The following is a 26,650-nucleotide window of genomic DNA, read 5'->3' on the forward strand; positions in this document are numbered from 1 at the left end:
GAAAATCTCATGGACAGAGGAGCCTGGCAGGCTACAGTCCATGGGGTCCAAAGAGTTGGACATGACTGAGCGACTGTCACTTTCTTTTAGGTAGTCACTTGGCTGTGCTTTTGGGATAATCTAGGGATCTAAGTGCTTCTCTCTCTCTTTTTTTTTTTTTTTGGCTTTGCTTCTCACTTATTTTTTTTTTCTATTTATTTTTATTAGTTGGAGGCTAATTACTTTACAACATTGCAGTGGTTTTTGTCATACATTGAAATGAATTAGCCATGGAATATTACTCAGCCATTAAAAAGAATTCATTTGAATCAGTTCTAATGAGATGGGTGAAACTGGAGCCCATTATACAGAGCGAAGTAAGCCAGAAAGATAAAGACCATTACAGTATACTAACACATATATATGGAATTTAGAAAGATGGTAACGATAACCTTATATGCAAAAAAAAAGAAAAAGAGACTCAGATGTATAGAACAGACTTGTGGACTCTGTGGGAGAAGGCGAGGGCGGGATGTTTCAAGGGGAATACATGTAAGTGCTTCTCTTGTGGCTCTGCAGGTAAAGAATCTGCTTGCAATGCGGGAGACCTGGGTTTGATCCCTGGGTTGGGAAGATTCCTTGGAGAAGGGAAAGGCTACCCACTCCAGTATTCTGGCCTAGAGAATTCCATGGACTATACAGTCCATGGGGTCTCAAAGAGTCGGACACGACTGAGCAACTAACACACAGGGATCTAATAGATGGTTATAAAGACATTCAAATAATCTTTTCTCTCCATTCACATGCCACATTCCCATCTTCAGAGTCACTTGATGCCTTCAATTTCAGAAGTTTCCAGAGTTCTGTAATGCAGTTTATCTTCCTTTTGTCAGCTTCTTTGATTTGTCCCATATAAGGGTGCCTGAATTTTAACTCAGAACCAAAACAAAAGTTTGAAGACAAAGTCAGAGAAATGATGCCCATGGTAGAATACAAAAGATGAACAAAAGCAAGAGAGTCTCTGCAACCAGAGGAATAATCATATCCAAAGTCACAATCTTTGTCTACTTTCTCCACTTAAAAAGACAGTGCTTTGAAATAATGTGATGAAGAGGAGCAGTAGTTCCCTCTGCTGATCCCAAGCTATGTCCTGAGGGAGAGTCAAGGCTATATATGAAGAATGATTTCAAGGTCAGAGGTCTGGAGGTTGTAGGAAAGTTAAGAAGTGTGTCCAGGCTTCAGGACTAAGGTCAACAGCAATGTGAGGATGGAGAAGTTTCAATTTTATGTGACTCTTAATTTAGAAGTGCACCCTGATGTCTTAAAGGAGTCACTGGGAAGGGGGCTGAGTTATGATTTCCAGCTTCCCTGTCCAGTCGGTCTTTGAGGACTGGCTGGTTGATAGAAATCTACTGGTTAGGGACATTTCACTTTACTAAAGTAAATATAGTGACCTTTACAAAACTTAAGAGATCTTCCTACACAAGGAGAAGGCTGCTAATATACTTTCCATCCCAGGGCAAGAGCTCTGGGTTGTTGCCCCAGTGGGATGTACTACAGATAGACTTGCAATTTGCTGCCAAGTTTGGCCCCTAGGGCCGTCTCAAGAAGAAATGGTTGTGTCCCTTATGTTGTGTCAACTACAAACTGGCACTTGCCAAGGACATTTGCCATCTGCCTCTGTGGAGATCGAGCATTGTGCTACTGCAGCTGTTGACCTTAGATATGCCCTGAAGGGAGTTCGGGGTGAAGACTGAGGCACTCTGTGTTCCAGGGAAACTTGTGGAACAGGTCTTTAGATAGTTAGAGAGTTTCAGGAACTGTTTTCATGATCCCAGTCTTTGCAGCTTCCCTGGTGGCTCAGACAGTAAAGCGTCTGCCTACAATGCGGGAGACCCGGGTTCGATCCCTGGGTCGGGAAGATCCTCTGGAGAAAGCATTGGCACCCCACTCCAGTACTCTTGCCTGGAAAAGCCCATGGACGGAGGAGCCTGGTGGGCTACAGTCCATGGGGTCGCAAAGAGTCGAACACGGCTGAGCGACTTCACAGCAACTTTACTATCTAGAAAAGCTCTAAATCCCTTCATGATGACATCAGCTCTTTGTGACTAGCAGAAAACCTCTGATAAAGTAAGTGCTTGATTGCACTGAACTCCCCCTTCACCAAAATCTTACATATTGGCCTTCCTCTACTACCTCTTTGGAGTAGTCTCTCAGAGCTATTGGGCTTCCCACGTGGTGTTAGTGGTAAAGAACCCACCAGCCAATGCAGGAGACTTAGGAGATGTGGGTTTGATCCCTGGGTTGCAGCAACCCACTCCAGTATTCCTACCTGGAGAATTCCATGGACAGAGGAACCTGGTGGCTATAGTCCAGAGGTTGCAAAGAATTGGACATGACTGAAGAGTTTTAGCATGCACACACATGCACTCAGAGCTATCTGAGGTGCTATTTTCCAGGCAGCAGTCCTCATTTTGCCCCAAATAAAACATAATTCACAACTTTGATGTTGTGCATCTTTTTTTCGACTACAGTCACATTAGTAACATTAAATAAGTTTAAGTATATATAGCCTAGCTTCCCTTAAGAGATGACTCAGAGTTGGTACACAAGAAATATCCTGAAAGGTAGAAGGAAGGAAAGAAAGAAGGAAGAAGTAAAAAGCTTCATTTTCATTTGTAGCTTTGTCTTTCAGAACTCTTAAAGTGTAATGTGTATATATATATGTGTGGCTCAGTCGTGTCCGACTTTGCAACCCCAAGCTCTTTTGTCCATGGCATTTCCCAGGCAAGAATACTGGAATGGGTTGCCATTTCCTACTCCAGGGGATCTTCCTGACCCAGGGATGGAACCCATGTCTCTTGAGTCTCCTGCATTGCAGGTGGATTCTTTACCTGCTGAGCCATTCTGGAAGCCCTTAAGGTGTAATACTATAATAGTAATAATACAATTTGAAAGTGTGATGCAGAGATTTACAACAAAAAGGTGTTGAATCATAGCAAACAGAGGGATTTGAAGATATAGTGGAGTAAGGGACTTCCCTGTCAGTCCAGTAGTTTAAACTGTGCTTGCAATGCAGGGGACATGGTTTGATCCCTGATCAAGGAACTAAGATCCCACATGTTACTCAGTGAGGCTAAAGGAATAAATAAAACATTATTCCTTAAAAAAAAAAAACACAGTGGAGGAAGTAAGTGATTTAACTCTCTGACGAAGAGAGAAAAGCTATGGGAGCAAAGGAAAGAAACAGAAAACCAAGATGGTGACTGCCAGCTAGAAGAACTTAAGTTCCCCTCCTCCTGGTGACCCTGTAGAGATTCCCACAACTCTGTCAGCATCTCGAACTTATTTGACTGTGAGTGGAGTGAGAAAGTGCCAGATAGTGGAACCAGTGGCTTCCTGGAAGGATGGGATAGAGAAGCTCAGAGACTGACACAACCAGAGAGCAGAAAAAAGGAAATGACCTTTAGATAGAAGTGGAACTCTAAGTTTTCCTGATTGCTTCTAGCATTCTGCACATACAAAGGAACCCCAGGAAAACAGTCTCCAAAGGAGAGAAAATAGTGTTGCTGGTGAGGAAAATATACTTTCCAGATACAGATCACCCAGAGTTCTTACTGTCTATATGATGGTCACGCAAAGACTTGTGGATAATCTTTACTGTTAAAAACAAAACAAAACAAAAAAACTATGAACTGTTGCATACTGAGTCCCCCAGAAACTGACTCTGAGGTGGATATTCACATGCAGGAAGCTTTCTGGAGAGTGCCCAGAGATTCAATACCAGTAAAGGAGTGCAGGAAGTAGGATTGCACAGAAGGATGAGTTGAATGGCAGAGTGGTCACAACAAAGGTCGTTTCACCAATCCTGTGGGGAGCTCTGTCCTGCCTTGGCTCAAAGAGGACTGGGCATTCGTACTTGGGCATGGACCAGTTATTAGTTGTAGGCTGCCTATGAGCTTGGACAGAGTGACTCTTCAGCTGAGGACAAAAACAGAAGAGAGACCCATCTGAGAGCCATCAGCTGCCAATATTACTAGCAGCTGAGGGAATGATTCCTCAATTCAAGGAGAAGGGTCTGAGTAACATACCATAGCATCCATTACAGCCAACCGTTTGTACTTCGTCCACTCACTTTCACTATAATAAGTTTTGGGAACAGATCCTACAGGATTCTGATTGGTCTATTTTCGTGGGGAAATCTACAAGAGGAAGGTTAGTGGATAAAATAGAGACCCTGGTGCTGCTTCTGGTCTGAAGGTTGCAATTTATCCATGGCCATACCACCCTGAATGCACACGATCTCATCTGAAGGTTGCAATTTATACTCATTGTCTCCCTGCTATACAAACAATTTTCATTTTCCTCCCCTTCAGCACTGTCATAAAAGTGTCTTATGTGGCAGGTCTCTGGTTACCATGTCCTTCTCAGGCTGTAGCTACTCCATTTACCATAAAAATTGTGCAAAAAATTACTCAGTCAATCACCAGGGACTCTAAACACAGACTCCAGTGTTGCTGGGACAGGAAGTGTAAATGCCACAATTAGTCACTGTGAGTGATAAGCAGAAGCCAGAGCCTCTCCTATTTCCTTCCCTTGGATTTCAGAGCCATGCATTGTATCTATTGAGAACACAGTCACATATTAATATAATAGTTGTTGACTTATGGTATATGCTGCCTCTTGGAAGATATCACTCCATCTTTGGAAGGTATCACCTCCAAAGTGGTACTTCAGCTACACCTTTAAAAGGCCATTTTGTCACTGTCAAGTTGACAACTTCTGTATAGTGTGGTATGAAATAGAAAGAATGGATCCCAAGGTCATGGGTCATGTTGCACCTTCTCTGTTTGAAATGGGTTCCTGAGTTCAATCAAAATATTACAGGATTCTATGTTGGTGGATCAAGCACTCCATTCATATGCCTTCAGATAGTGGTGCTGACTGAGGTCCTGAGGATGGGAGAGGCAAACCTATATGCCAAATATATATTTATTCCAGTCAAAATTAATCACGGCCCCCTCCAGTATAGTCAATTTGCCACAAGTTGTTGGTTGGTCTCCTGGGAGAATGGCGCCATATCGAGGACTCGGTGTTTGTCTCTCTTAGTAATGGGTTGAACAGAGGGTGAAGTAAAAGAGACACAGTTGCATCAAAGGCTTCCATAGGAGCCCATAGGGTGCCCATCTGTGAGGTAAGTGAGTGTGGCCTAATAAATATCCACCCCTCCATCAATGACCAGTAATTATTAGTGGCTGCCCCCAAAGAACGCAGCATGACCTTGGGCAAGGTAACTTTCTTCTACTGAGGGAGAGCAATACTCTCAGCGGAGAGACATTCATCTGAGAGCTGTCAACAAACTCTCACAGCAGGTAGGAGAATGAGTATCTGACTCCTGGAGGAGAGAGCTAGGAATAACTGACTAACTGGTAGGCATTTCCATTCTAAATTTCAGCTTTTCCAAGGGGTTCTAGAATGGGGATATGTTGGAGGAGGGCAGAAAATTGTGATATATCATCTGCCAGATGTTATAGTTGCTTATCTGGGAAAATTCATTGAAAATTATATACATTGTGGTTTCATGTATATATAACCAAACTTTGAGTTGATCCAAGCAAAAAATTTCTAAATGGATCAACAAAAAGTACAAAGAATGCCTTTATTCTAAAATACCCACCATTTATAAGATTCTGATTACTTTAAAAACCTTCATTGTTGTACAGACATAATGTTTACATATTCATATCAAGAAGTTATTTTCATGCTACTTAAATATATATTTATCTCTATTAATACAGTTTGTTCATAGATTTATTATTTTTATTAGTAATTCAATATTCTACCATATTAACATATTAATGTTATAATGATTTAATCTTTCTGGCGCATATGACTTATATCTGGTTTTTCACAGTAAGAAGTAGTATAGTATAAAAAATAGCTTAAAAAATCTCTCTTTTTTCCTCCCATAATGGGATTAAAATCTCTATTACCAGGTTGCTTTTAAGAAAGATTTTCCTAATTTTCAGTACTGCAGCAATGTGTTCAAGTGTCTGCTTACCAATTATTAGACTCTTAACACTGGTTTTTTCTTACTTTTGGTAGTAGAAAGAATTTTTACCTTATCATTGTTTTAAATTCAGTTTCCTTAATTATTAGTGAGGCAAGGAGTTATCCCAAGTGCTTTTTACCTTTTGTATTTTTTGTTATTTATATCTTTTGGCTATTTATCTCTCTAAAAAGTGATACTGCTCTTTCATATTTTTATCAGTCCCTTGTGTATTATAGACAATAAACTTTATTTGACATTTATTTTCAGTGGTGTCTCATTCCATTGCTCTTTATCTTGAATTCATTTTTTAATTAAATAGTTTGCTTTGTGTTTTATAGTACAAAACCCATTAATAATTTCTTTAAATGTCTCGATATTTTAAAATTGATATATTGTTTTCTTTTAGGAAAGATATGTTATCATAATCTATAAACTTTTTATCTTCAAATGACAATAGATTTCTGTTTAGTTATTTAATACCTCCAAATCTATTGTGGCATATAGTAGAAATTACGATCATTGTTTTTTGGCCTTTTGGCTAAGATCAAGTGTAATTAGATTCTTTTAAATGTTATCTAGTTTCTCCTGTATTGTTTAGCAGAGATTCATTTATTTGTCACTTATTTCACCATATTTTTCATGTTTTTAACTTATTGTGTAGGTAGGTTCAAATTTATTTCTGAAATTTCCAATTTATCAATAGGTCTACTTTTTAAAAAATATAGTATTATCAGATTCTTCCCTCTTACATCCCTTTAAAAAGTGAAGTAATTTTGGCTTTAAAATATGTGCATATGGGGGGTAGGTGGGAGGGAGGCTTTACAGGGAAGAGATATATGTATACACAGAGCTGATTCATATTGTTGTACAGCAGAAATTAATACAACATTATACAGCAATTATCCTCCAATTAAAATTTTAAAATGTGCATATGAACATAGATATGTGCATATGAATACAGAGGCATTAAAAAAGGTCTGGATGGTTAGCCTTGGATGATTGAATTACAGATGAGCTTTATATTCTTCTGCCCTTTATCAATAAATTCTAATATATGTTATATTACAAAGGACACATTACTTCAATGCTTAAAAAAAACAGAAGCTCTGCAGATAAAATTAAGAAAAATATTAACCACAGAATAAAAGACAATTATTAAGAAAATAAAAAAAGGAGCAGGTTAGGGGCAAACTCAGGTAAATAATGATTGCTCTCAGTCCTTTGTGTGTGCTAAGTTGCTTGAGTCACGTCCGACTCTTAGACCATAGCCTGCCAGGCTTCTCTGTCCATGGGATTCTCCAGGCAAGAATACTGGAAAGGGTTGCCATGCTCTCCTCCAGAGGATCTTCCCGACCCAGAAATTGAACCCGAGTCTTTTATATCTCCTGCATTGGCAGACGGGTCCTTTACCACTAGCACCACTTGGGAAGCCCTTTAATGTGACTGTAATAACAGTGTTCAGCCCTCTTTGTAAGCACATCTCTGCATAGCTACTCCTTGACATTTCTGAAATGCCCACTTTTGTCCCAGTCTGTCTCAGTTCTGTTTCTGGAATCTACTCCCTGTGACTGCAACTGTCTTTGGCTTTCAACCCCGTTGGTTCCCACGGTTGACTACCTGTCACTGATTTCTTTCTGGATTTCTGATTTCAGATTTTGCTCTTTGCATGTTTGGGTTGACTCTGCTCAAATCTCTTTGTAGTCCTTCCTCAACTGTCAATCCTCTCTACCGCTAAACTGCCCACCAGCTTCTGAGTTGTTCTAGTCTCAGCTGCAAAAGAAAGTATGGGGTGACAGACCATCTGCTGATAACACCCATGCTTTGGACATGGTTTTTTGGACCATAGGTGGATACTTGCTCATGTGAGAAACAACTTGTGATTTGCATGCTCAGTCACTCAATTGTGTCCAACTCTTTGTGACCCCATGGACTGTAGCCAGCCAGGTTTCTCTGTCCATGGGATTTCCCAGGCAAGAATACTGGAGTGGGTTGCCATTTCCTTCTCCAGGGGATCTTCCTGACCCAGCAATTAAACCCATGTCTCCTGAATTGGCAGGTGGATTCTTTACCACTGAGCCACCACAGAAGATGCCTCATTAATTAGCATTGCATTAAATTTGTGAATGGGAAGTATGACCATATCATTTTAGTCTTTCCAGTTATGAGCAGAAATAGCTCTCCATCTAGTCTGGTTTACTTTCAATGTGTTATTAGGGTTGTGTAGTTTTCTTTATAGCTCTTGGTGTGTGTGTGTGTGTGTGTGTGTGTGTGAGTATTGTAGGTAAATAATGGGGATTTGGTGTTTGGGTTGCAAATGTAACTGCTTTTTTACACCTTAGTTTCTGGCTGTTGATTGTGACAACTATTTTAAAATCTGCTTATGTCTTCTGCTGACCGTTTGAGGAAATGAGGAACTGTCCAGTGTGAGAAGGGCTGCTTAGCAGAGATGGATTTGCATCGCCTGTTTGCTTTCACATATTCGTGTCTCTTGTGGATAATGTTTGAGTAGTGCCTGGCCCTTGTGAATCATGTGGGTGGTGTACCCTTACGTTTTCCTCTATGAATAAGCCAGGTTAATTGATCTGTACTGGAACCAAATCCATGTCCTTAAGCCCTCTGAAGGCACAGGCAGTACAGACCTTTGCTTTCAACAGCACTCATTTCCAATAATTACAGTTGTCTGGGCTGCTTGGGGAGATACTGATTTTTATGATGTGAATAGACTGAAAAACTAGTTACTTGGGGACTGGTTGTAGGTTTTTGAGCATTGGATTAAGGGCTGAGCTAAGTCATGTCCTAAAAATATGCTGTGCTTTGGAAATTATACAAGTAATACGTGTTCATTGTAGAAAAAATGAGAAAATGCAGATAAGCTAAAAAAAGAGAGAATGCCTAAAATCTTATCATTTACAGTTGGTTGCTGTTATTTTGGTATTTTTACTTCCAAGTGGTTTTCTATGTCTGGAGTGTATAATTAATTATACAAATAAACATGCACACTTAATATATTTCCTAGTTTCTAAGATGTACCTTTTCCCACATTGACATTTCTAAAATGAGATACAGTTTTACAATCAGTGATTAAATTTAATAAAGTATTTCTCTTTCTCCCCTACCCTGCAAATAGCTACTATTAAATGTAGTCCATGGTATCTTAAAATAGAAGATTTTTAAATTTCACCTTTTATTTTCAGATAATTATAAATTCACATGCAGTTATAAGAAATAATACAGAAAGATCCCTTTTACCTTTTACCCAGTGTGTAGTTAATTTTATATATCAACTTGATGAGGCTAAGGGATGCCAGATAGTTGGTAAGGTATTATTCCTAGGTGTGTCTAGGAGTATATTTCCAGAAGAGATTAGCATTTGAATCATTTGACTGAGTAAAGAAGACCATCCTTACCAACGCAGGTGGGCATCGTCCAATCCACTGAGAGCCTGGATAGAACAAGAGGTGAAGGGAGGGTGAGGAAGGGTGAATTAGTTTATTTTACTTGAGCTGGGACATCCATCTTCTCCTGCCCTTGAACCTTGGCGCTCCTGGTTTTCGGGACTTTGGACTAACATTGAGGCTTATACTATTGGTCTCCTGATTCTCAGGCCTTTGAACTTGTGCTTGCACTATTGACCTTCCTGGTTCTCAGGCCTTAGTACTTGGACTGAATTATACCACTGGGTTTCCTGGTTCTCTAGCTTGCTGACAGCAGATCATGGGACTTTCAGTTTCCACAACCATGTGAACCAGTTCCTACAATAAATCTCTTCTTATGTATCTATATATCTTTGTCTGTGTCTATGTCTGTTTCTATGTCTGTGTCTATTTCTATATCTGTATCTATAATCTATGTCTATATATCTTACTGGTTCTGTTTTTCAGGAGAACCCTGACTAATACACCCATTTTCCCCTACTGTTAACATCACGCGAAAGTATAGTTTAGTGTCACAACTAGGAGATTGGCATTGATATAGAACATTCTCATCACCAGGAGAATCTCTATGTTACCCTGTTATAACCATATTCACCTTTCTGTCACTCTCCTCACTCTAGCCCAGGCTATTACCTCTGGCAGCCATCAGTTTTTTCTCCATCTCTAGAATTCTATCATTTCAAGAATGTTCTGCAAATGGAATCATACATTATGTATTTTTTGCTTTTCTCACTCAGCATAATTCTCTGGAGATTGATCCAGATTTTATATGTATCAATAATGCATTCTTTCATTATTATTGAATATTCCATGAATGGATACACCCAATTTGTTTAAACATTCACCCCTTGAAGTACATCAGGGTTTCCAGCTTTTGGCTACTCAAATAAAGCTGCTAAAAACATTAATGTACGGATTTTTGTGTGAATATAAAATTTCTCTGGCATTTACACCCAGGTGGGCAGTTGCTGGGTTGTAAGGTGGTTGCATGTTTAGTTTTCAAAGATATTATCAAACTGTTTTCCAAAGTGGCCTTTCCATTTTGTAGTCCCACCCACAATGTATGAGTGGTCTGGTTTCTCTGCATCCTTACTTTTTATTTTACCCTTTCTGATAGGTAAGTAGTGAATTTCATTAATAGTATTATTTTCTTGAATAGTACTATTCAAATGACCTACTTCATATGGGGTGAGTTGTGTTAGTTTGTGTTTTTCAAGGAACTGGTTCATTTCATCTAAGTTGTCAAAGTTATGTGTAAAGAGTTATTCATAGTATTTCTTTCAAATTCATTGATTTCTTCTCTTTGTTATTCCCTTCTTTTTGCTTTGGGTTTATTTTGCCCTTTTTCTAGATTCTTGAATGGGAGCTTAGATTATTGAACACAGACATTTTCTCTTTACTGATATGTACACATATTTGTATAAATTTCACTGAAAGAGATATTTTGTATTGCATAGAAAAGCCTTAGTGTGCCTACCATGTTTATAGCTACCTACCGAGGAATTCAATTCAATTCAGCAAATATCTTTGGAGTGCTTGGGCCAGGCACTGTTCTAAATTCTTAGTATACATAAGGGAACAAAATAGATAAAGAGTTCTGTCTTTGTGGAGCTTACATTTTAGCAGGAGGAGACAGGTAATAAATAATGAGTATAATTTATATGTGAAGTGAAAGTTGCTCAGTCATCCCAGACTCTTTGTGACCCCATAGACTATAGAGTCCATGGAATTCTCCAGACTAGAATACTGGAGTGGGTAGCCTATCCCTTCCCCAGGGGATCTTCCCAATCCAGGGATCGAACCCAGTTCTCTCGCATTAAGAAAGTGATAAGTGCAGGAGCAAAAAGTACAGCCCAGTAAGAGGGAATGGATACGCGGGGGACTATATATAGTATATATACATATACTGTATAGTCCATGGGGTCACAAAGAGTTGGACATGACTGAGCAACTTTCACTTTCACTTTCACACATAGTATTTACTACGGGCTTCCCCAGTGGCCCAGTGGTAAAGAATCTTCCTGCCATGCACGTGATGCAGGAGAGCCGAGTTCGATCCCTGGTTCAGGAAGATCCCCTGGAGGAGGGCATGGCAACCCACTGCAGTATTCTTGCCTGGAGAATCCCCATGGACAGAGGAACCTTGTGGGCTATGGTCCGTGGGGTTGCAAAGAGTCGAACACGACTGAAGTGACTGAGCACACACGCATGCACAGAGTATTTACTACTGCAGAACTTACTATGATGCATTTAATACTATAGTTAGAGTATTGAATAGATTGGTCAGACAGACCTTATGGAGAAAGTGAGATTTGAGTAAAGACCTAAAGGGGTTAGTCAAGTCAGTAAACGTAGGAAGAATGCCTCAGACAGATGGGGCAGCTAGAGCAAAGGCCCTATGTTGGGACCATGTCTGGAATATTAGAGGAAAAGCAAGAAGGAAAAAGAAAAAAAACGCAAGAGGAAAAGCAGGTGTGGCTGAAGCAGAGTGTGCAAGGGGGAAGGTGGTAGCGATGAGGTCAGAGTATAATGAGGGCTAGGTCTTTAGCTCTTGCTTTAGTGAGATGGGGAGCCGTTGCCGTATGTGAAGCAAAGGAATGCCATGAACTGATTTAGGTTTAAAAGAATCACTCTGTGGGACTTCCCTGGTGGTCCAGTGGCTAAGACTCCATGCTCCCAATGCAGGGGGCCCGGGTTCAATCCCTGATCAGGGAACTCAATTCTTCATGCTGCAACTAAGAGTTTGTGTGCCAGCCCACATGCTGCAACTGAGACCCAGTGCAACCAAAAAAAAAAAAAAAAAGAAGAATCACTCTGGCTACTATGTTGGGAATGGGTTATGTACAGAAGCAAGTAACTACTGAAACAATGCAAGTGAGAGGCAGTGCAGTTTGGAGCAAAGTGATTGAAGTGGGAAAGGTGAGAAAGGTTCAGATTCTAAACATATTTTGAAAGTACAGCTAATAGAATTTCTTCATAGATTGGATTTGGGATGACAGAAAATGATAGGTATCTGGATAACCAGCTTGATATAAAATTTTAAACATAGGTGACCACTTTTAATACCATATACACCCTTTTTACCTCTATAACCCTGTCCAGCTTGTTGGACAATGACAGGCGCTTTACCTGGGAACAGCTGAGCAGTAAGCTGGGCATTAGCCTTTAGGGTGTCCTGGCATGAAAGTTTTGCCCAAATAAATGGCAATTAACTGTGCCAGTGATTTTTTTCTTCCAGGAATCAGAATTGGGGAGACAAAACCATCATTATCATCATCATCAGTGAGAGCAGACATGGAGAGAAGGCAGTATCCAGACTTCATGAGTAAGCAGAAACCATGAATAAACAAACGCTCTGAGCAAACAAAAAGCAGGAGGCAGCCAAAAGGTACACAGACTAATGACAGATGTGATGGAAGATAACCACGGAAGCCCCAAATTCTCAGGAGAGACAGGATCAATGGCCAGGCCTGGGTCACCTGCAAATCCTGGAACCTCATAGATAGTCAGCTACTCTGTTACCAGAAGTGGGAGGATGGTGCTAGACAGGCAAAGCCTACAGGTGTGTGATCCAGCCATGTGGAGTCAGGCAGGAACTGGCTCCACAGAAGCCAGAACCACACATGAGCCAAAACTATGAAGGTGTAAGGAAGCCAGAAAAAGCAGAGGAAACCTGTCCACTGAGAGAATCTGAGAAGTATGGCAGACGATCAGAGAGGAGCAGGGATGGCAGATGATGCCACTGTGTCCGAGCTGGGACTATATGTAATTTTCCTGTTTCAGTCCCATCCCCAGGTGTCCTGGCTAGGCTGACCCCGGCAAGTTAGCATCCCCCAAATACCTCCTTTAGGTGTTCAAAATACCTTCTTTTTTTTTTTCTTTTTTTTTTAAGTTGAATAGTTGATTTACAATATTACATTAGTTACAGGTGTACAGCTTAGTGATTCAGTATTTTTATACATTATACTCCATTTAAAGTTATTACAAAATAATGGCTATAATTCTTTGTGCTGTACAATACATCCTTATTTATCTATTTTATACGCAGTAGTTTGTATCTCTTAATCACATACTGTTGTCTTAACCCCCTCCCCTCTCCCCATTTGTAACCACTAGTTTATTCTCTATATCTATGAGTTTGTTTCTGTTTTGTTATATTCATTCTTTTATTTTGTTTAGATTCTATATACAAGTGACAACAAAGAGTATGTGTCTGACATATCACTAAGCATAGTACCCTCTAGGTCCATCTACATTATTGCAAATGGCAACTTTTCATTCCTTTTAATGACTGACATATTACATTGTATATACATATTCCACATCTTCTTTATCATTCATTTGTTGATGGGCACGGAGGTTGCTTCCATCACAATACCTCCTTTTCTACTTGAGCTTATATGAGTAATTTTTGATTTATGCTCCAGGGATAAAGATGGCACATTGCCAGGAAATCTCGTGGTATCTACTTATCTCTGCAGATTGAGCATGGCAGACCAGGTACAAAAGTTGAATGTGACTATTTTGAATAAAGAAGAGCTAATTGGAATCATGTGAAGCACTTTATTTACCTTCTCTTATTTAATCTGCAGTGTGAGGGAGGTACTATCACTGAGGTTCACAGAGGATAAGTACAGTCTGTCTTCATTATTTGTGGGTTCCGTATTTGCAAATTTTCTTATTCACTAAAATTTATCTGTAAGCCCAATTCCATCCTCTTGGCACTTTAGTCATTCACAGACGGCGCAGGGCAGAGAAAAAACTGATTTCTTCAACTTGCACATTCCCAGCTGAGGCAAGCAAGGTGACACTTTCCCTTCTAGTGTCAGCTCTTATGCTATAAATAAGTTTCCCTTTTGTAATTTAGTTAGGACCACATCTTTCACTTTTTTGTGCTGTTTATTTGTGACTTTATTGTTTAAAATGGCTTCCAATCATACTGTTACAGTGCTACCTAGTGTTCCTAAGTACAAGCAGCTGTGATATGCCTTACAGAGGAAATGTTTTAGATGAGCTTTGTTCAGGCATGAGTTACAGTGCTGTTGGCTGTGGGTTCAATGTTAATGAGTCACTAATACATGTTTAATAAGGTGCCTTTAAGCAGAAGCATGAGCTTCCCAAGGGCTTTCCATGTGCTACTAGTGAAGAATCCGCCTGCCAATGCAGGAGACACAGAAGACACGGGCGCGACCCCTGGGTTGTGAAGATCCCCTGGAGGAGGCCATGGCAGCTCACTCCAGTATTCTTGCCTGGAAAATTCCATGGAGAGAGGAGTTTGGAGGGTTGCATTCTGTGGGGTTGCAAAGAGTTAGACACGATTGACCAACTGAGCTCTCACACACGCAAGCAGAAGCATACATAAAACAAAGTTATATAGTTATGTATTGATTGGTTGTGAAAATGTTTCACTGGAGACTTGCAAGAACTTAAACCTATATTTCCCCTATGAGTAATAGTTTCATATTTACTAATTCAGTGTTTGCAGAGATTTATAGAACATAACTACCATGAAAAACAAGAATCAACTGTGATATGTGTAGGATCAGACAACTTACAGGAGAGTGGAGAGCCCAGCTGCAAAGTCTTGCCTCTCTGATTCTAGACACCTGTGCTCATTTCATCCCACCCTTTCAGAAGAGAAAGAAAAGCTCTTCTGCTCAGCTTCCGGTGTACCTTCTACTCTATGACATTGCTTTCCCTACACCTTGTTGCCTAGGTGGGAAATGAACAGGTATGAAACAACTGTGAAAAACATAAGATCATCCAGCTTAGGCTGGGATTGTATTCATAGCACACTTACCATCACCATTCCTTAAATATATATGGCCGACATGGCTGCTCTATCACAACCCATTTTCCTGCTGGAGCCGAATGGAGTTTCCTGATCTTTAGCATAGGACTCCAGGCAATCACTACCAGTCCACCAGAGTTGGCATCTAAGATGAGACTTTTATCTTCCTTGTATGATGACCTGTGTTCTTATAAGATCAAGCACACACGTGTAGTGATGTGAATGGACCTAGAGTCTATCATACAGAGTTAAGTCTGAAAGAGAAAAACAAGTATCATATATTAATGCATATATATGGAATCTGGAAAATGGTATTGATCAACCTATTTTCAGGGCAGGAATAGAGATGCAGACATAGAGAACCCATTTGTGAACATGGGGGTTTGAAGGGGAGGGTGGGATGAGTTGACAGTAAGACTGACATATATATATATACGCTACCATGTGTAAAATAGCAAGTGGGAAGCTGCTCTATAGCACAGGGAGCTCAGCTTGCTCTTCTGTGATGACCTAGAGGGGTGGGATGAGGGGGGTAGGAGGGAGGGGATATATGTATACATAAACTCTCACACCATTTAAAGCAATTATACTCAAAAAAAAAAAAAAAAAAAAAAAGCCGGGCTTAAGGAATTTTAGAGTTTATACTGTGTTTCAGTGTTTCAAAGCCTAGACCCTTAAGGTAACTCTGAGTGTCTGGCTGACTCTGCTTTGGAAAGGCTTTCTGGATTCCTTTACATAGTAAGACTTTGTTCCTAAAAGATTCATTTTGATGGGAACAGCCTTCTTGCTCATCTTTCTATCACCTGTGCCTAGAACGCTGTTGGCTTAATGTTGCTCATGATTTTGTTCAGTGAATGCCTGGCCTCCTAGATTGCCATCTATTTTCCCTAGGGAGAAAGAGCTCTGACATAGGCCAGTGACAGAATGGAATCCTTCCTGGCACGAAGCTGGGGCCAGTATAGCAGGGGTGGGGCTTTTCAGCTGAGAAGGAGGTTTTGGGGGTAAGCAGTCAAGAAACTGTACATGAAACTGAATAGAGAAGCATATGACTGAATCTCTCAGCCTCTTTTCTTCACTTCCCTTCATGTTCTCTCCTAGGGCTTACCTCTTTACCTCTGGTAAGATGGATCTGGGAAACCCAAGCAGAAATGGGGTCAAGGCGGACGGGGAAGAGGAGGCATGGGGTATGCTGCTTGAGCTGGGAGCTCGTCTTAACTCTGAACTAAAGGACTCCAGCCTCAGCGTCTAGTCTGTGGGCACCAGTGTTGCCCATTCTCACACAGGGCTCAGGACTCCTAGCTCTCTACCTACCCAGCCCAATTCGTCTTCCTCTCCCCATCTCCTTTTTCCTTTCTCTCACACACAAGTCGTAGCAGATGTGGTTTGTGAGGAAACAGGGAACAGGAAGCTAGTCCAGGGACAGATGGATTTATTTGACTGGGAGCCTAGGAAGGGAATTTCACTCAGCGCACCAGTGTGGAATGGGAGTTAGAGTTGAAAGAACATTAGACTTCTGAACCAGGCTTGTTATTTTATTATTGGAAGTGGTTTTCAGTCAAAATCTCTGCCCTAGTATTGGGAGGACCACAGGAAGCTGGGGCTTCCCACTCTGCAGTGGGTTCTGAAGCAGTGTGGTACTCAAGGCTGTGGGGGACTGAGATAAAGTACCTAAAGACATGGATTTTGGAGTAAGACTGAGCTGAGTGACCATGTTCCAGGTCTGTGCTTTGGGGCAGGCTCCTTAATCTCTCTGGATTTTAGTTCTTTTATGTGTGAGATGCAGATACTAATGGTATGCACTCTATGGGATTATGATTCTCACAATCATTAAATGAAGTGAGGTCTATGATGTTTTTGTGAAGTGTGCTTAGGAAACTCAAATGTTTATCTATTGCTACTATTCATAATACTATCATCTTGTGGTATTTTTTTGCACCTGGTGAGATATTTCCTTTTCTTCTCAGCTCTGAGAATGAAAGCAAAATATACAGAATTTTGAAGAAACTGTAAGAGGAAGACAGGTACTCACAGGGACACATGAGCCTGGGTCTGAGAAGCAATCCTGACTGCGGAAGTGTCAGGACACCTGCAGGATTGCCCAGCGGGAACCAGAGTGGGGCCCCTGGAGATCACTCATTCCTGAGATCATTTGGTGACTGATTAGTAAATGCACCAAAGGCTCACCTTGGGAAAGTGTGCCCATATTTACTCTTGCCCTACTTCTGCAGGCTTGAAGAGGTAAGGAGTAGCCATCTCCAACTTACCCAAGAAATTAACCAATGAGTCAGAGAGATGGCTCTTAAACTGTTGTAAGCCTTGACACCTTGGGCTTCACCTCCCCAGCTTCTGTGATTCTTGTTTGCCACAGCTGGGCTCATGGATGCCTCCCACCTACCACTGCCTTGTGTAACCTCCCAGTGTTTGCCCATCACCCATTGTATTAGTTTCCAGCTGCTTCTGTGTCAAATTATTACAACCTTGGTGGCTCAAAGAACACAAATTTATTACCTTAGAGTTCTGCAGTTCAGAAAACCAAAATGAATCTCACTGGGCTAAAATCAAGGTGTCAGCAGGGTTTTCTTCCTTTCTAGGGGGTCACACAGAGTCGGACACGACTGAAGCGACGTAGCAGCAGCAGCAGCAGAGACCTTGGAGGGGGCAATGTTTCCTTACCATTTCCAGCTTCTAAAGAGCACCTGCGGTTCTCGGTTCAGGGCCCCCTTCCATCTTTACAGCCAGCAGTGGCAGGTTGAGTCTTCACATTGAAATGTTCCAACCTCTGCTTCCATCATCGCCTGTCCTTCTGACTCTTCTGCTCCCTTCTTCCACACTCAAGGACCCTAAGATTGCATTGGGCCCACCTGAGTAATATAGGATAATCTCCTTATTTTTAATTCCACTTGCAGCCTTGCCTTAATTCCAAAATTCCCACTTGCCATGTCATATTACGCATACATAGGTTCCAGAGATAGCATGTGGACGTCTTTGGGGGCCATTATTCTGCCTTCAACAACCATTATTCACTGTGCCCTGCTCTCTGATTCTATAATTAGTAAACTCCCTCAGAGGCCAGGCCTGAGCCACCCTCTTTGTGCTGGGATTCATGAACCACATACTAAGGTGCTGGTCTCTAGTCTGACTGGTCCCTCCCTGTCACTTTTATATAAAGTGATCCGAAGTGCCTTATACTGAGCATGAGGGTGCTCTGGCTGCTCTGCCCAAATAGGTGGGTAGGCGAAATTATTCTTTATTTCTTCAACAACACTCGTATTCTTTATTGTGATAGCCAGGCTAATATTAATAGATTGAATTTTTTGATTAATATTTTCAAACAGGGATTTCCAGTGGTTTTCCAGAATAGTTAAGACTCCATGGGTGATGCAGTGGTTCAGACCCCGCTTCCACTGAAGGGGCCACAGGTTCAGCCCCTTGTAGGGGAATTAAGATTCCACACGACACACGTTGTGGGAAAAAAGTACAAATGTAAGAAGCTGGTTCATTCCTTCTGTGCTATCACAGTCTTATCTGATAGCACTTTCATTAACTTAATTAATGCCTGAGGACAGTTTTCACACACTACAATAATCATTAGCTGCCAGTACTGAAAACTCCCCAGTGGTGACCTGTATGTTTTTAGACACATGCGTAAGGCACACTCATTTACACACACAGTGCTCAGTGAGGTGGGGAAAAGATGTTAAACTCTGTTAAAGATGTGCTAGCTATCACCCTACCTCAAGGGAAAGGAAAAGAAGAAACGGCGCTAGCATTTATTGAGAAGCTGTTCTGTGCTGGGAACTTTATATTCATAAACTCACTTAAAATCTTATCAGAGTGCAGGAAAGCAGCTTTCATCAACTCCATTTTACAAATGTGAAAATTGAGGCCCAAGAGTCACACAGCTAGTAATATCTCAACATGTGACACCTGGACTGTCTGACTCTAAAACTTCTTCCTTTCCCTTTCACATGACCAGCTCTTGAAGCAAGAGAATGGATTAGAATAAGGACATTCAAACTGAGGTTAGTGGAATGAGCCCTGGAGCTCCTTGGTGATACCCAGGGACTCTTCATGTAAGGATTGAAGGTATTTGGTAAGAGGCAAGGATGATGGACTGGGCTTTGGGCTCTCCTCACCTTTAATCAGATCAGCTCTGCTGTTATCAGTTTTATATATTGGAATTCAATGTAATATTTCAACAGGAAAAGATGGGAAGTAGTTCTGCTAACATAGACTCTTAAAGGCTACGAGACTGGAAACTGACCTCCACATCCCTGCAGTTCCAGAATTCTGTCCTAGTTGTGCCCAACTAATCGATCAATTCTTCTAGTGCCTTGATCATCCACTGAATGTGATCAGAGACTTTGGGAGGAATGTAGTGGTGGTGATTTAGTCGCTAAGTTGTGTCCAACTCTTGTGACCCCAAGGACATGTAGCCTACAGGCTCCTCTGTCCATAGGATTCACCAGGCAAGAATACTGGAGTGGGTTGCATTTCCTTCTCCAGGGGATCTTCCCTACCAGGAATCGAAACCCGGGTCTTTTGAAAATCTTTTACACGGATCTTTTGATACTGGTATATCTAGGCAGACTTCTGAGAGTCTGCCTAGACATGACACTGATTGGCTCAGAGTGAGTCAATACAATACTTTCAAAGTGAGCAGAGCCCTGTGAAATAAAGGAGATAACAACTTGGAAAATTTTAAGTCAGCACCTCATAGGCTGCAATGTCTGGGTGAGTCATTATCTTAACAAAGGGTAAAATGAAAGGTACATCTTCTCTTTATGTGGGGATCTTCCCAACCCAGGGATCGAACCCAAGCCTCCTGCATTGCAGGCAGATACTTTACCATCTGAGCCACCTGGGAAGCCCCTTCATTTGGGGTGACTCTTATTTCTGCTTCCCTGAGTTACTCCTTAGCAATCCCTCAAGGAAGTCTATTAAAAATAGCCAACATTTACTGATGGAGTACATTAATTTTTACAATAAGTAACTCATGTAACAGAGCCTCAGAATGCCCCCCCAAACCCACCTTGTTCCTCATTCATGGCCATAGGGTCCCCAGTTTTTAGCTGTGCGCAAGACTGCCTGGAATTTCCCAGCCTTCCTTGCAGCTTAGGTGTGATTGTGTGACTACATTCTCGTCAATGAGATGTAAGCAGAAGTATTGTATGGCAGCTTCTGGCAATTTTCTTCAAAAGATAGACGGTACATGCCCTTTACCCTTTCTTCATCCCTTTGTCCAGCCTGCTTCATGGAAGACATATGCAATGGTTGCCAGTCTAGTCGCTATCGTGGACCATGAGGCCACACAGAAGGCATGGAGAGCAGTGAGGTGGCCCTGGGTCCCTGAGGACACTGTGGAACAGCTCTAGATTTTCTACTTCAGGACTTCGGTGTGAAAGAAAAATAAAAGAATATTGTTGAAACTGTTTATATTGTATTTCTGTTTCTCACAGCCAATATGAATCTATATAGGATAGACCCTATATGCTATGTACTATATTTTTCAATTTTGCAAATAAGAAGACTGTGGGTTATCCAGATTAGATCATTTTCGAAGGTCACCCACCTAGTAGACGAAGCAGTTAGGATCTGATTTTGTTAAAGCAAAATATACTTTCCTCCTGTTGAGTATTCACTTTCAGACCCTGAGGATAGTCTTTGACCCTCTATAGTTGGCAATAGCCTTTCAGCAAAGCCCTCTGACAGTGTCTGCTCATTGAACCATACTCTTCAACTTGCCCCTCCTTTATCTCTTTCAAAAATAAAATTCGTGAGTTCCAAGGGTCATGGTGAGGCTCAACTGCATTTCACCTTGAGAGTTCTGGGAGGTCGCTGCTGCCACCAGGGGTCTGATTGCATGAGGGCTCTTTATAAATTTTTTAAAGTTTATTTATTATGTTTATGTATTTATTTCTTTTTGGCAGTGCTGGGTCCTCATTGCTGTGCACGGGCTTTCTCCAGTTGTGGTCAGGGGCTATGCTCTAGCGGTGGTGCTTGGGCTTCTCACTGCAGTGGCTTCTCTGGTTGTGGAGCATGGGCGCTAGGGTGTATGCCCTTCAGTAGTTGTAGCACTGGGTTCAGTAGTTGCAACTCATGGGTTTTAGACCACAAGCTCAGTAGCTGTGGGGCACGGGCTTAGTTGCCCTGAGTGGCATGTGGGATCTTCCTGAACCAGGACTGAACCTGTGTCCTTTGCATTGGCAGATGGATTCTTAACTACCGGAGCACCACGGAAGTCCTACATGAAGACTCTTAGACCTTCCAGGATAAAGGATAATAACAACCATGGGAACTAATGATTGAGACCCTAGACAGATGGATGATAACTTTGAATAGAGAGGGGATGATGAAATAGGCCCTAGTCCCAGGGGGAGGTCAGAGGTGCTGGGAAAGCAGAGCAGGATGTAGGTGACAGCAGAGTGGTAGTGGGTAGCAGAAGGGGATATCCGTCTCACTGTGGGCACACACCAGGCAGGTGAGGGAGGCTGAGGTAGCTGGTACCACAGAGCGAGACCCTGTCCAAACTCCAGTTATTTAAAAGAGGATCATGGCCATCTGCGTGAATCCAAACACACTTGTTTAGATGCCAGACTACCTAAGGTTTGTTGAAAAATGTTTCACTCAAAAAAAAAAAAAAAGAGAGAAAGAAAGAAAAATGTTTCACTCTTTAGAACAGCAATTTTATTCCACTTTGGGGTAAAAGAGGGCTGTGGTATGATTAAACAGAGCTAACACTGGAAGTAGTGATCAAGGTTGGGGGGCAGAGGAGGCAAATTGGGAGCACCAGCGAACACAATGTAAAGTCAGAAGGTGCCTTCCTCCTGACTGCACTCAGCTCCCTCAAAGGGAGAAGCAGAACCAGTGATGGGTAGGTGGCAGGTGGTTGGTTTACTTGCAGATCTAGTTGAGACATGACCCGGGGCATGTATGACATGTTCCTTAGGAACTTTGAGGGGATATTTTAAAAATATGTTTCATAAACCAGGCATAAAAGGAAAAATATTTTATCATTCCACTTATTTGAAGTACTAGATGAACAGCACTTCCTAGGTTATGCTAGTGTTTAAAGAGCCTGATTGTCAATACAAGAGACATTAGAGATGCGGGTTCAATCCCTGGGTACGGAAGATCCCCTGGAGGAGGTCATTGCAACCCACTCCAGTATTCTAGCCTGGAAAACTCCATGGACAGAGGAGCCTGGCGGCTACAGTCCATAGCATTGCACAGAGTTGGACATGACTGAAGCAAGTTAGCACTCAGCACAGATGCGTGAAATTCATAGAAACAGAAAGTAGAACAGTGGCTACAAGGGGCAGGAGGGAGCAGGAAATGGGGAGTTGTTGTTTAATGCGTACAGAGTTTCAGATTCAGTTCAGTTCAGTTCAGTCGCTCAGTCGTGTCTGACTCTTTGCGATCCCATGGACCGCAGCATGCCAGGCCTCCTTGTCCATCACCAACTCACTGGAGTCCACCCAAGCCCATGTCTATCGAGTCGGTGATGCCATCCAACCATCTCATCCTCCGTCTTCTCCTTCTCCTCCAGCCTTCAATCTTTCCCAGCATCAGGGTCTTTTCAAATGAGTCAGCTCTTCGCATCAGGTGGCCAAAGTATTGGAGTTTCAGCTTCAACATCAGTCCTTCCAATGAACACCCAGGACTGATCTCCTTTAGGATGGACTGGTTGGATCTCCTTGCAGTCCAAGGGACTTTCAAGAGTCTTCTCCAACACCACAGTTCAAAAGCATCAATTCTTCGGTGCTCAGATTTCTTCACAGTCCAACTCTCACATCCATACATGACCACTGCTAGGTTGGTCATAACTTTCCTTCCAAGGAGTAAGCGTCTTTTAATTTCATGGCTGCAGTCACCATCTGCAGTGATTTTAGAGCCCCAAAAAATAAAATCAGCCACTGTTTCCACTGTTTCCCCATTTATTTGCCATGAAGTGATGGGACCAGATGCCATGATCTTAGTTTTCTGAATGTGGAGCTTTAAGCCAACTTTTTCACTCTCCTCTTTCACTTTCATCAAGAAGTTCTTTAGTTCTTCTTCTATTTCTGCAATAAGGGTGGTGTCATCTGTGTATCTGAGGTTATTGTTATTTCTCCCAGAAATCTTGATTCCAGCTTGTGCTTCTTCCAGTCCAGCGTTTCTCATGATGTACTCTGCATATAAGTTAAATAAGCAGGGTGACAATATACAGCCTTGATGTACTCCTTTTCCTATTTGGAACCAGTCTGTTGTTCCGTGCCCAGTTCTAACTGTTGCTTCCTGACCTGCATACAGGTTTCTCAAGAGGCAGGTCAGGTGGTCTGGTATTCCCACCTCTTTCAGAATTTTCCACAGTTTATTGTGATCCACACAGTCAAAGGCTTTGGCATAGTCAATAAAGCATGATGCAAAAACTCTGAGGATGGAGATTGGTGATATGGCACTAAATTGTGAATGAACTCAATGCCATTGAACACACACTAAAGAGAGTTACAGTAGTAACTCTTGTGTGTATCTTACCACATGCACGTAAAAAGGTATGTTTCCACATGCAGGGCAACATTTATCCCTCATCGAGGAGAGGATAACTTAGCCACAGTTAGCCTGGCACTATGGCTAGAAATCCCATTCCTTTTGGACATTCCTGCCTTGTCCCTGTCTTTGCTGTGTTCCTATATTTAGCTGCTCCTGAAATTGGGCCCCTTCTTCCATGTTTGGCCATCCCTTCTTCCTTGAACTTAATGTGGTTTTGACTTCTAAGGTTCAATCGCAGACATATATTCCTGGAATATATTTGCTTTTCCCCTCTGTCCTGGTGATATTCCAATTATCTGGGCAACTCTACACCTCTGCTCCCCAAAGCTATTCCTCCCCTCTGGGCCCCACTTTTGACTAAGGCCCTGCCCGCCTAATCTGGCCTCCTTCAAGGGCAAATCAGACACCTAACCACCAAGGGCCACACTGCTGACTCCCTTCCCTAAATTCTTAGACTCTAGGATGAGAACACTTATCTACATACTTTTTTGTGACATCCCTTGTTGGGGGGTAATAAGAGATGAGGTCAGAAGTGACCAGACCATTCTGGTGATGAAGAGAAGATGGTGAAAACACAGGACAGCAAACAGACTGTGATGACCTAGAGGATAGGTAGGGGCGGTGGGTGGGAGGGAAGTTCAAGAGAGAGGGGATTTATGTATATGTGTAGCTTTGTTGTACAGCAGAAATTAACACAATATTGTAAAGCAATTATACTCCAATTAAAAAAAAAAAACAAAAACAGACTAGCCCCAGATAACTGCTAGGTAAGCAGAGAGGTCTGTGAGTGGACAGTTGCTCATACAACCAGCCTAGAGTTCAGGGAATTCTACCTGCAGGAGCCACAGGCCATTTTATGTTTTGCTTTCTTTCCTGCTGTGACCGGGATGAAAGCTGAGGCCTCCCTGATTAATGATCCCAATGAAATTACCTCAATCACTTGATTCTATAATGTGGGATAACACACAACTTTCCTCAGATTCGGGGGAATTTTCAGAAGCTAGTCCTCTCCGGACTCTGCCCCCAGGTGTCTGTATTTAATCACACTGGTTCTAATTTACCAACCCAAGTTTTCCCAAGAACTTGAAAACACAGTGCTTTCACCAGGTAACCCCAACCAAAAAGTCTGTAGGTTTTACAAAGTGGTAAGTAATATTACCACTGTTTTACAGAGGATGAAACTGAGGCACAGAGAGGTTAAATAACATGCTCAATGAATACCTGTAATTTGGGGAACTGTATTTAACTTCTTTTGGTGTGTGTGTGTGTCGGGGTGTGGGGGGGGGCTGTTACATTGCATGAGCTTAGCCTATCACCATCTTACATAATTTCTTTCCCTTCTTCTTTCTCTTCCCTAATTTTTTCCATCCCAGGGGGCCCTCCAAATCTCAAATTCATCTTCTCTTTTACACAGAAAGGATTTCCACTCTCACTTCTGGATTCTAGCAGTTATCAAAATATTTCTTCTCAAGCAGTTAATTCTTCCCTAATAGAAACCCTAGTGCATGCGTGCGTGTGTGCTAAGTCGCTTCAGTTGCCTCTGATTCCTTGTGACCCTGTGGACAGTAGCCCGCCAGGCTCCTCTGTCCATGGAATTCTGCAGGCAGGAACATTGGAGTGGGTTGCCATGCCCTACTTCAGGGTGGCACTTCCCAACCCAGGGTCGTGCTAGTGGTAAGAACCTGCCAGTCAATAGGAACACTAGTATGTATTAACCTTTAATATAATGTGATTTTCTCTACTGTTATATTCTTTTAGTTTTAAATTTTCTTGTATCAACCAAGCCAAACAGTTTCCAAGTAAAAAGTATCAGAGTCACTCAGAATAAAAGGTTTAAAACTTCTCAAATCAGACCTTATATGATAGCCATTCCTGTATTTAACCCACAAGGATTCCCATTTTTTCCATCCCTCCTTAGATCTTGCAGCATGGTCTAAACTTGGCTGTATACCTGGGGATCTCTGGGAAAAAGCGTTGGGCCAAACTGCAGAGATTCGAATTCAGTGTATGAAAGTGGGGCCTGGGATTCTGCATCTTCAAATCCCTCAGTGATTGTTGAAGAACACTGATTACACAGGCTTCATTTCAAGGGCTCAGTAGCCACACAGGCCTACTGTATCAGACAGTGGGGATACAGAACATTTCTATGACTGCTTGACATTCTAGTGAACAGTGCTGGTCTAGACCATTTAAGGTCCATAGAACTTTTACTGTGATGCATAGCAAATGTGATCCCCCCTTCCTTTCTCCACCTTCCCAACTCCTCTCACTCCATCTGGACTGTCCCTCCCTAGGCAGGAAAGTCTCCTATAGCCTCAGCCCCTTCTCTAACAGCCCCTCTACCTCTTGGCCTTCATTTATTTGCTCATTTCAGGGCCAGGATATGATGTTAGGGTCCTCTTTGCTCCCTGTGAGTGTTTCCACACTCTTGTGAAAGACTCAGCCACTTGGAGGCTAGTGCATTTGGCTATGGTCATGCTCCTCCTCCTTGCAGATTTATTACCAGCCTCCTAGTCATCTCACTTGTTTATTGAACAGTCATTCATGTGAACAGGCTCACGGTGTTCTTGTTTACCTCAAACCTTTCCATCATCTCAGATGATGCCAGTGTCTCGCTAACAATTGGCCCCTCAGTTCTTTGACCTTCTCATCTCCAGTTAAAATGTTAAGGATAAGAGTTAACACTTGCTCTGTGCCAATCACTAGTCTAAGAAATTAGCATATCCTGTATTAACTCACTGAATTCCATGATAAGAATTACTACAAGATTGGTCACTGTTATTACCACCTCCATTTTATAGATGAGCAAACAGGTCTGCTGGTGGTTGTTCTGCTATTGAAGCAGGATCTCAACTCAGGCAC

The 26,650-nt window shown here is 41.9% G+C and overlaps 1 long non-coding RNA gene across 2 annotated transcripts in view; it reads left to right on the plus strand.

Moving 5' to 3' along the window:
* The window catches only part of LOC139037143 (uncharacterized), a 55,047-nt gene extending 34,357 nt beyond the window's left edge, over window positions 1-20,690 (plus strand). For both annotated transcript variants that reach the window (XR_011489967.1, XR_011489968.1), the window contains exons 2-3: window positions 12,704-12,853; window positions 20,503-20,690. This is a non-coding gene — a long non-coding RNA (uncharacterized lncRNA). The remainder of the gene's footprint in view (window positions 1-12,703; window positions 12,854-20,502) is intronic.
* Window positions 20,691-26,650: the final 5,960 nt, after the last annotated feature.

The sequence above is a fragment of the Odocoileus virginianus genome, chromosome 10 (assembly GCF_023699985.2).
Source record: "Odocoileus virginianus isolate 20LAN1187 ecotype Illinois chromosome 10, Ovbor_1.2, whole genome shotgun sequence".
Taxonomy (NCBI): Eukaryota; Metazoa; Chordata; class Mammalia; order Artiodactyla; family Cervidae; genus Odocoileus; species Odocoileus virginianus.